A 9,788-nucleotide genomic window follows, 5' to 3' on the forward strand; every position below is an offset into this window, starting at 1 on the left:
GGGCAGGAGTACAAGCCTTACAGAATTTTTGCTTATGGGCAATCAACAGAGAGGCTGGTGTTGGATAAGGCAAATGAAGAGGCTCAGAGGTTGCACCAAGAAAACCCAGATGGGGCTCTGGGCCCTACTAGGGCAATACCTCTATCCAATCCCAATGGGAACCCTAATGGAGATGGCCTTCCTCTCTTAGAGAATTATAAGAGATGCCTCCTTGAGGGAGTGGGGAAAGGCATCCCTGAGCAGAAAGTCTAAGTATGGTGGGGGCTGTGCAACAGAAGTCTACAGAGGACCCCTCCCAACACCAGGAAACAGTTAAGGAGATTCCTGGGAATGGCAAGCAACTGCTGCATTTGGATTCCAAACTTTGGACTCATTGCTAACCACTTTATGAGACCCGGAAGGGACAGGAATATAGCCTTTTAGAGTCAACAAAGGAGGGTACTCAGGCTTTTGAGTCCCTGAAGGCTCACCTGGCTACTGCTCTGGCATTGGGGCTTCCAAACCTACTGGAGCCCTTTCAAAAAATATGAGCATGAGAGAGAGGGCATTGCCCTAGGTTTCCTCACCCAAATGCTTAGTGACATTTGCAGCCCATTGGTTAATTGTCAAGGAAATTAGATCACACTGTCCAGGGTTGGCCAGCATACTTGAGAATGGCAGCCACCTGCGAACTCTTACAAGAAGCTGAAAATTTTTCCTTGGGACAACCTATACCAGTTATGTGCCCCCACAAGTGTTGAGCTTGCTGGAGCAAAAAGAAATATGTGGCTCACTGCTGGGAGAATGTGTAAGTACCAAACCATTCTTCTTGACAATCCCATTATCTCCCTCAAAACTGTAAGTTAAACCCTGCCTCTCTTCCGCCAAAGTCTGACCCAGCTGTGCTAATACATGATTGTGCTAAACAACTGATGAAGTGTATTCTAGGAGACTTCATTTATAGGATCATCCTTTAGAAAAAGTAGACTGGACTCTCTATATGGATGAAACCTGTTATATGGACAAAGGAAGGGGAAAGGCTGGACGTGCAGTTGTGACTCTTGAAGGAGTAGTGGAGGCCAAGGCCTTGCCTCCAGGAACCTCTGCTCAGAAAGCTGAATTGATTGCATTGACAGGAATACTGGAATTGTTGTGTAAAAAGAAAGTGAATGTGTGTATCAACTCAAGACATGCTTTTCTAATTTTGCATGCACATGGTTTCATCTGAGAAAAAGGAAAAGTACTGTTAACTTCCAAATAAAAAAGATATTAAGCATGCAGCAGAACTTTTAAAATTATTAGAGGCTGTTTGGGAACCTTTACAGGTGGCAGCTATGCACTGCCCAGGGCATCAGAAACAGGACACTGAAGTGGCTAGAGGAAGCAATCAGCCTGAATGGGCAGCAAAAGAGGCTGCTACAGGAACGTTTATAATACCCTCAGTGCCTGTTCTGGACTTGTCAAAATTGGACCCTGAATATGCAACTGCAGACTTAGAGAAAGATAAGGGCTTGGGTTTTGATGAAGAAGGTCCTCAATAGTGGATGAAAAAGAATAAGAAAGGAGCTATACTGTTCTCCCAAACATTTAGTAGAGCCAGTCATGAAGCATTTGCATGAGGCCACACACTATGGAAGACTCTCATTAACCACCTATGTCAAACCATGGCTCACAGGTCCTGGAATTTCTAGAGCCATAAGAAAAGTAATTGTTAGATGTGTTATGTGCCACAAGAACAACCCCAAGACAGATCTCCATCAAAGGAGAGAAAGAAAGCAATACCAAGGATACTGTCCACTTGAGGACTGGCAAATAGACTTTACTCAGATGCCTCAGGTCTGAGAGTGGAAATATTTGTTAGTCTTTGTTGACACCTTTTTCAGGATGGATAAAAGCTCCTCCTGCTAAGATGGAGAAATCCTTGGAGGCAGTGAAAGCTTTACTGAAGGAAATAATCCCTCACTTTGGCCTCCTTGGCAGCATCCAGACTGATACCGGACCTGCTTTTGTTTCAGAAATTACATAGGAGGTTAGTAAATTTTAGGAATCAAGTGGAGAATCCACATGGCATAGAGACCTCCGGCTTTGGGGAGGATAGAAAAGATGAATCACACCTTGGAAAAATATAGCCAAGCTGTGTCAAGAAACTCATCTGAATTGGGATCAAGCTTTGCCTATTGCCCCGCTCAGGATAAGGGTGGCTCCTCCAAGTGAGATTCAGTTGAGTCCTTATGAAATTGTGCACAGATGGCCATTTCAAGTCACAGTTGGGGTGGGAGATATGTATATAGATAAAAAAACTGAAGTTAAAAAAATATGGACAACATTTAATTCAGACCTTGCTGTGATGAATGACCTTGTGTGTATTAGAGACTTCTCTCCCACAAGTTTGCTGCATTCCTTCAAGCCTGCAGACAAGGTGCTCCTCAAGATTTGGGTGACAGCCTCTCCAGAAAGCCGACTAGGAGGAAAGTGGACTGGACCTTGGGACATACTCCTCACCAGCCCCACGATGGTGAAGCTGGTAGAAATAAAACCTTGGACTCATCACACCAGAATAAAGAAAGCACTGGAGGAAGATCTGAAAGTCATCTTTCAAAAACAATGACTTATGTTCTTTTCTTTACCTCTTCTTTAACCTCTTGTTATGGACAACTTATTCTTTCAAACAAGATGAAATATCTGGGTATACTTAAAAAAATGTTCTGAATATTTCTGACTTTTGCTTTGCAGGAGGAACTTATGTTGAACAAACTCACTTCATGTTTTATAGGTGCCTGTACTCCCTTGGAAAGCCTTAGAAAATATACTGTGCTTAAGCATATTGAAAAGAAAATGACCTACTCTAATATTTATACTTGGGGACCAGTGGTAAATATAAAGGACAGGAAAATGTTTTCCTTAACTGTCACTAATGTACCCCAGCTAGAGAGTGTGCAGCTTTTGTCAACTGTACTAAAAACTGTTTTGTACTCTCAGCAGGTGTGGAGATGAATTGCGCCACCACCACTGATGTACCTTATGCTTATGCTCATTTTAAACTACCAACAGGATGGTTTCTGATATGTGAAATGACTGTCTATTCCTATGTTCCAGCAAATAGTTCTGGGGATGAATATGTGTCTTTAAAGTATTGGTAATGCCAGCCATGGTAACCCATTTGAATGTAGAAATAAGCAGATTAACCTGCACTATGGAAAAGCTTTGAATGCTACATCACAAGACATCAGTGCCATTAGTCAAGAACTAGGACAAATCAGAGAAACAGTATTGGAGAATCATGCAGCTATAGACTACCTTCTTTTAAGGCATAACAATGGATGTGAAGAATTTAAAACTCTGCTATTTTACCCTAACTGACGGTTCACTGCTCCTAGAGCATAAAGTAGAGCAAGTAAATGATGTAGTGTCCAATATAAGACAGAGAGAGGGATTCTTAGGTATTGACCTGTCAAAACTAACCTCCTGGTTGCCTAGTATACCTGGTCTTCAAGAGGCATTTATTGTTTTTATTGTTGTCATTTCTTCAGTATCATAGCTGTTGTTGCATACAATGTGCCTCCTAACGTATGTCTGCAATTAGGTGTATTCCTAACCACCACCACCTACCACCACCAGATAGTACAATGTTAAGTTCTGATCTCACAGAAATGAGATAGTTTAATACTAACAGTGGGGAATGATAGGTGACTCAAGAGTTGGAAATTTTAGCATAAGGTAAAAAGGTATAAGTCTAGCAAGTAATGTATAAGTTAAAGATTTTGCTTCAAAAACTACAGCTAGATAAGGCCACCTGGCTCCTGGGAGGACAACTGACCTACTGGAACATTGCTAAAGATTACTGCCTGGGGGCAACTGGAGGCAGCAGGGCCTTTGGGTTCCAGGGGGAGACAGACAAGCACCTGCCCCTGGAAGCAGCTAACTGCCCTGGGCAGGAGTGTTGCAGTTTCTTTCACCTAATCCTCCCTGAATCTCAAAGCCCTCACCACACCTTGTTTATTTCCTGTTATAAAAAGTCTAGCCTGAAAAAAAGAAGTCAAGATGGTCTGTTAGGGTGTGAACCAACCATCTCAGATCACCAGCCATCTGAATAAATCACCCATAAAGATTCAATTGCTGTCCTTGCTTATTGGGTTTGATACTGACAGGCAGCCCAAACACCTGTGTCTTTTCCAGTTTCATTATTTCCAATAAAGAACTAGTATCCACAATTTATAAAGAACTCATACTACTTAACACCAAAAAACCCCCAAACAATACAATTAAAAAATGGGCTGAGGTCCTCAATATGTATATTTCTCCTAAGAGGATATGCAGATGGTCAATGAATATGAAATGATGCTCAACCTCACTAATCATCAGAGAGATGCCAATTGAAACTACAAGGAGATATCACCTCATACCTGTCAGAATGGTTATCCTTACAAACCAACACACAAGTGTTGCCCAGGATGTGGAAAAAGAGAGCTCTGTGCATTCTTGATGGGATTGCACATTGGTGCAGCCACTATGGAGAACAGTCTGGAGATTCCTCAAAAATTTAAAAATACAACCACTTTATCGAAACCAGAACGTTAGCTCTGCCTGTCTTACATTTCCCTTCAAGCCAGTGTTCTTATAACAGAAAATGAAGTGCAGTGAGGTGTTTGAAATTCAGGGAAAATTAGATTAGAAAAACTGCAGCATTCTCACCTTGGAAAGTTAGCTCTCCCAGGAGCACAATGGCTCAGATATCTCTAGCTGTGCTCCAAGAGGCTGTCTCTCTCTCCCTGGAGTCAGGGTGGGTCGAGCCACAGTTCCTGAAACAATAGCTTTAACATATGCATTACCTACCAGGCTTATTAACTATTTACCTTAAACTAAAATTTCCCAGCTCTTGAATCGCCCAGCATTATGACCCAGCAATTCCAATTCTGGGTATTTATCTGAAGAATTCCAAAACACTAATTCAAAAAGATGTATGCACCCTTATGTTTATTGCAATATTATTTACAATATCCATGATATGGAAACAACCTGAATGCCCATAAATAGATCAATTGGGCAACAGAGAAACAGTATACATATACAGTGGAATATTATTCATCCATTAAAAAATGGAGTCAGCCCTGGCTGGTGTGGCTCGGTGGATTGAGTGCCGTCCTGTGAACAGAAATATCACCAGTTTGGTTCCCAGTCAGGGCATATGCCTGGGTTGCAGGCCAGGTCACCAGTTAGGTACCTGCAAGAGGCAACCAGTCGAAGTATCTCTTGCACACTGATGTTTCTCTCCCTCTCTTTCTCCCTCCCTTCCCCTCTCTCTAAAAACAAATAAATGAAATCTTTAAAAATATGGACTCATACCATTTGCAACAAGATTAGACATAGACGGTATTGTACTAAGTGATATAAGTCAGTTAGCAACAAAGAAAGTATGATTTCATTTGTATGTAGAACTGATAGGGGACTCTAGACTTGGAAAATTTTACTTTAAGGTAAATACTTATAAACCTAATAAGTAATGCACATGTTAAAGCTTTTGTTTCACAACCTACAGATAAGTCCCATCCTGGGTCCAGGGAGAAACAGCTGGTCTCCTGGGGCACTTCTAAAGATTACCGCCTGGGGACAAGTGGAGGCATCTGGGACATTGTGTTCCAGGGAGAGACAGACAACCACCTGCCCCTGGAAACAGCTAACTGCCCAGGACAAGAAAGTTGCCTCTTTCTCATCTACTTTTCCCTGAATTTCAAAACCCTTAATCACACTTTGTTCTTTGCTATAAACTTCTGGCCTGGAAAAAATGTAAGACATTTTGCTTTAGGGTGTGAACCCGCAGTCTTCTCAGACTACCAGTCATCTGAATAAAGCGTCCATAAAGATTCAATTGCCGTCTCTGCTTATTGGGTTTGGTAGTGACAGGCAGCCCAAACACTGGTATCTTTTCCAATTTCAGAACCTCAAAACAAACTAAACAAATAAAACAGAAGCAGACTCATATATATAAAAAATAAAAAGATTGTTGCCAAGTGAAAGAGTGATTACAGGACTAGATGAAAAAGTGACGTAATTAACAAATATAAATAGACAGGAGGAGGTAAAGAATAGTGTAGAAAATCTAGAAGCCAAACAACTTATATGTAAGACCCATGGCCATGAGCTAAGGGTTTAGGGTATGTGGGTGAGAGAGGGACACAGGGCAGAAGAAAATAAATTCTGAAAAATGGGAAAACTGTAATAGCATAATCAATAAAATATATTTAAAAAACAAACAAATACAAACTCATAGTTACTACTAAATACTCATGAGGATATAACATACAGCATAGGAAATATATGAATATATACATATAGAAAATATAGTCAATAATATTCTAGGAAGTGTTTATTATGGATTATGGGGGATCACTTCATAAATTATTTTATTTACTAATTTTTTTATTTCATGTGACTTCATTTTTTTATTTTATTTTAATCATTGTTCAAGTACAGTTTTCTGTCCTTTACTCCCATCTCAGCCCACCCACCCATCCCTCCCCACCTCCCTCCCATTTCCACACCCGTAGTTTTTGTCCATATGTCCTTTATACTTGTTGCTGTATACTCTTCCCCTTTTCCCCTCTAATTCCCCTGAAATTCCCTCCCCTCTCTCCTCTGGTCACCATCAGCCTGTTCTCAATTTCAGTGTCTTATGTTATATTTTGCTTGTTTCTTTGTTTTGTTGTTTAGGTTCCTGTTAAAGGTGAGATTATATGGTATTTGTCTTTCACTGCCTGGCTTGTTTCACTTAGCATAATGCTTTCCAGCTCCATCCATGCTGTGGCAAAGGGTAGGAGCTCCTTCTTTCTTTCTGCTGCATAGAATTCCATTGTGTAAATGTACCATAGTTTTTTAATCCATTCATTTACTGATGGGCATCTTGGTTGCTTCCAGCATCTAGCTATTATAAATTGTGCTGCTATGAACACTGGGGTGCATTGATTCTTCTGGATTGGTGGTTCCACTGTTCTTAAGATATAGTCCCAGCAGTGGAATTGCTGGTTCGAAAAGCAGATCCATTTTTAGTTTTCTGAGGCAGTTCCATACTGTTTTCCATAGTGGTGTACCAGTCTGCAGTCCCACCAACAGTGCACTAGGGTCCCCTTTTCTCCACAGCCTCTCCAAGACTTGTTTGTTGCTTTGTTTATCATGGCCATTCTGACTGGTGTGAAGTGGTATCTCATTGTGGTTTTAATTTGCATCTCTCTGAAGGCCAGTGATATTGAGCATCTTTTCATGTATGTCTGGATCCTCTGTGTGTCCTCTTTGGAGAAGTGTCTGTTTAAGTCCTTTGCCCAGTTGTTCATTGGGTTGCTTGTCTTCTTAGAGTGGAGTCATGTAAGTTCTTTATATATTGTGGAGATTAAACCCTTGTCTGGGGTATCATTGGCAAATGTGTTTTCCCATACAGTTGGTTCTCTTTTAATTTTAATACTGTTTTCTCTAGCTGTGCAGAAGCTTTTTATTTTGATGAGACCCCATGTGTTTATTCTTTCTTTTATATCCCTTGCTCTAGGGGACATACCAGTAAAAATGTTGCTGCATGAAATATCTGAGATTTTCCTACCTATGTTCTCCTCTAGGACTTTAATGGTGTCATGGTTTATATTTAAGTCTTTTCTCCACCTTGAATTTATTTTTGTGTATGGTGTAAGTTGGTGCTCGAGTTTCATTTTTTTGCATGTAGCTGTCCACATCTCCCAACACCATTTGTTGAAGAGGCTATTTTTACTCTGTTGCTGCCCCTTTTGTCAAATATTAATTCACTATAGAGTCTTGGGTTTATTTCTGGGCTCTCTGTTCTGTTCCATTGCTCCATGTGCTTGTTTTTATGCCAGTACCAGGCTGTTTTGATTGCACTGGCCTTGTAATACAGTTTAGTATCAGGTACTGTGATCCGTCCTACTTTAGGAGATCTTCTTTCTCAAAATTGCAGCAGCTATTTGGGGTCATTTATGATTCCATGTGAATTTTTGAAGTGTTTGTTCTATGTCTGTGAAATATGCCATTGGTACTTTAATAGGTATTGCATTGAATCTGTAAATTGCTTTGGGTGGTATGGACATTTTGATGATGTTAATTCTTCTGATCCATGAACAGGGTATATGTTTCCATTTGTTTGTGTCTTCCTTGATTTCTCTTTTCAGTGTTGTGTAGTTTTCAGAATACAGGTCTTTTTCCTCTTTGGTTAGGTTTATTCCTAGGTATTTTATTTTTCTTGTTGCTATAGCAAATGGGATTTTTTTTCTTGACTTCTGCTTCTGCTGTTTCATTGTTGGTGTACAAAAATGCCTTTGATTTCTGGATATTGACTTTGTATTCCATTGTTCTGCCAAATTCATTTATTCGGTTAAGCAGTTTTTTTGGCCGAGTATAGGATTTTCTATATACACTATCATGTTATCTTCAAACAGTGACAGTTTTGTTTCCTCCTTTCTGATTTAGATGCCTTTTATTTCCTTTTCTTACCTGATCACTGTGGCTAAAACTTTCAATACTATATTGAATAGAAGTGGTGAAAGTGGACAACCTTGTCTTGTCCTTTATCTTAGTGGAAAAGATTTCAGTTTTTGCCCATTGAGAATGATGTTGGCTGTAGGTCTCTCATATATGACCTTTATTATGTTGAGGAATGCTCCCTCCATCCCCACTTTGCTGAGTGCTTGTATCATAAATGGGTGTTGTACCTTATCAAATACTTTTTCTGCATCTATGGATAAGATCATGTGATTTTTGTCTTTGCTTTTGTTTATGTGATGTATTACACTTCCTGATTTGCATATTGTACCATTTTTGCATTCCTGGGATGAATCCCACTTGGTCATGGTGTATGATCTTTTTGATGTATCGTTGGATGCAGTTTGCCAGTATTTTCTTGAGGATTTTAGTGTCTATGTTCATCAGCGATATTGGCCTGAAGTTTTCTTTCTTTGTTGTGTCTTTATCTGGTTTTGTGATTAGGATGATGCTGGCGTCATAAAAAGAGTTTAAGAATCTTCCATCATTTTGGATATTTGGAATAGTCTTTGAAGAATAGGGGTTACCTCTTCCTTAAATGCTTTATAGGATTCACCTGGGAAACCATCTGGACCCGGACTTTTGTGTGTCGGGAGTTTTTTTATTACTGCTTCAATTTGACCTGCTGTTATTGGTCTGTTCAGGCACTCTGCTTCTTCTTCATTGAATTTTGGGAAATCATATTTTTCCAGAAATTTATCCATTTCACCTAGGGGTTCAAATTTCTTGGCATACAGTTCTTTGTAATAATTTCTTACAATCCTTTGTATTTCTGTGGTATCAGTTGTAATCTCTCCTCTTTCATTTCTAATTGTGTTTATTTGGGTCTTCTCTCTTTTTTTCTTCATGAGCCTGCTTAAAGGCTTGTCGATTTTGTTTATCTTTTCAAAGGACCAGCTCCTGGATTCATTGATCCTTAGAATTGTGCTTTTGGTCTCTATGTCATTTAATTCTGTTCTGATCATGGTTATTATTTCCTTCCTTCTACTTTCTCTGGGCTGTCTTTGTTGTTGTTCCTCGAGTTCTTGTAGATGTAGGGTTAGGTTGTTTGTTTGGAATGTCCCTATCTTTTTTAGGTAGGCTTGTATCACTATGAACTTCCCTCTCAGGACTGCCTTCACTGTGTCCCTTACGTTTTGGGTTGTTGTGAGTTCATTTTCATTTGTTTCCAGAAACTTTTTGATTTATTCCCTTATTTCATTCTTGACTCATTCATTGTTTAGTAGCATGCTGTTCAATCTCTATGATTTTGAGTGTTTGGATTTTTTTCCCTT

The sequence above is a fragment of the Phyllostomus discolor genome, chromosome 8, assembly GCF_004126475.2.
Source record: "Phyllostomus discolor isolate MPI-MPIP mPhyDis1 chromosome 8, mPhyDis1.pri.v3, whole genome shotgun sequence".
Lineage (NCBI taxonomy): Eukaryota > Metazoa > Chordata > Mammalia > Chiroptera > Phyllostomidae > Phyllostomus > Phyllostomus discolor.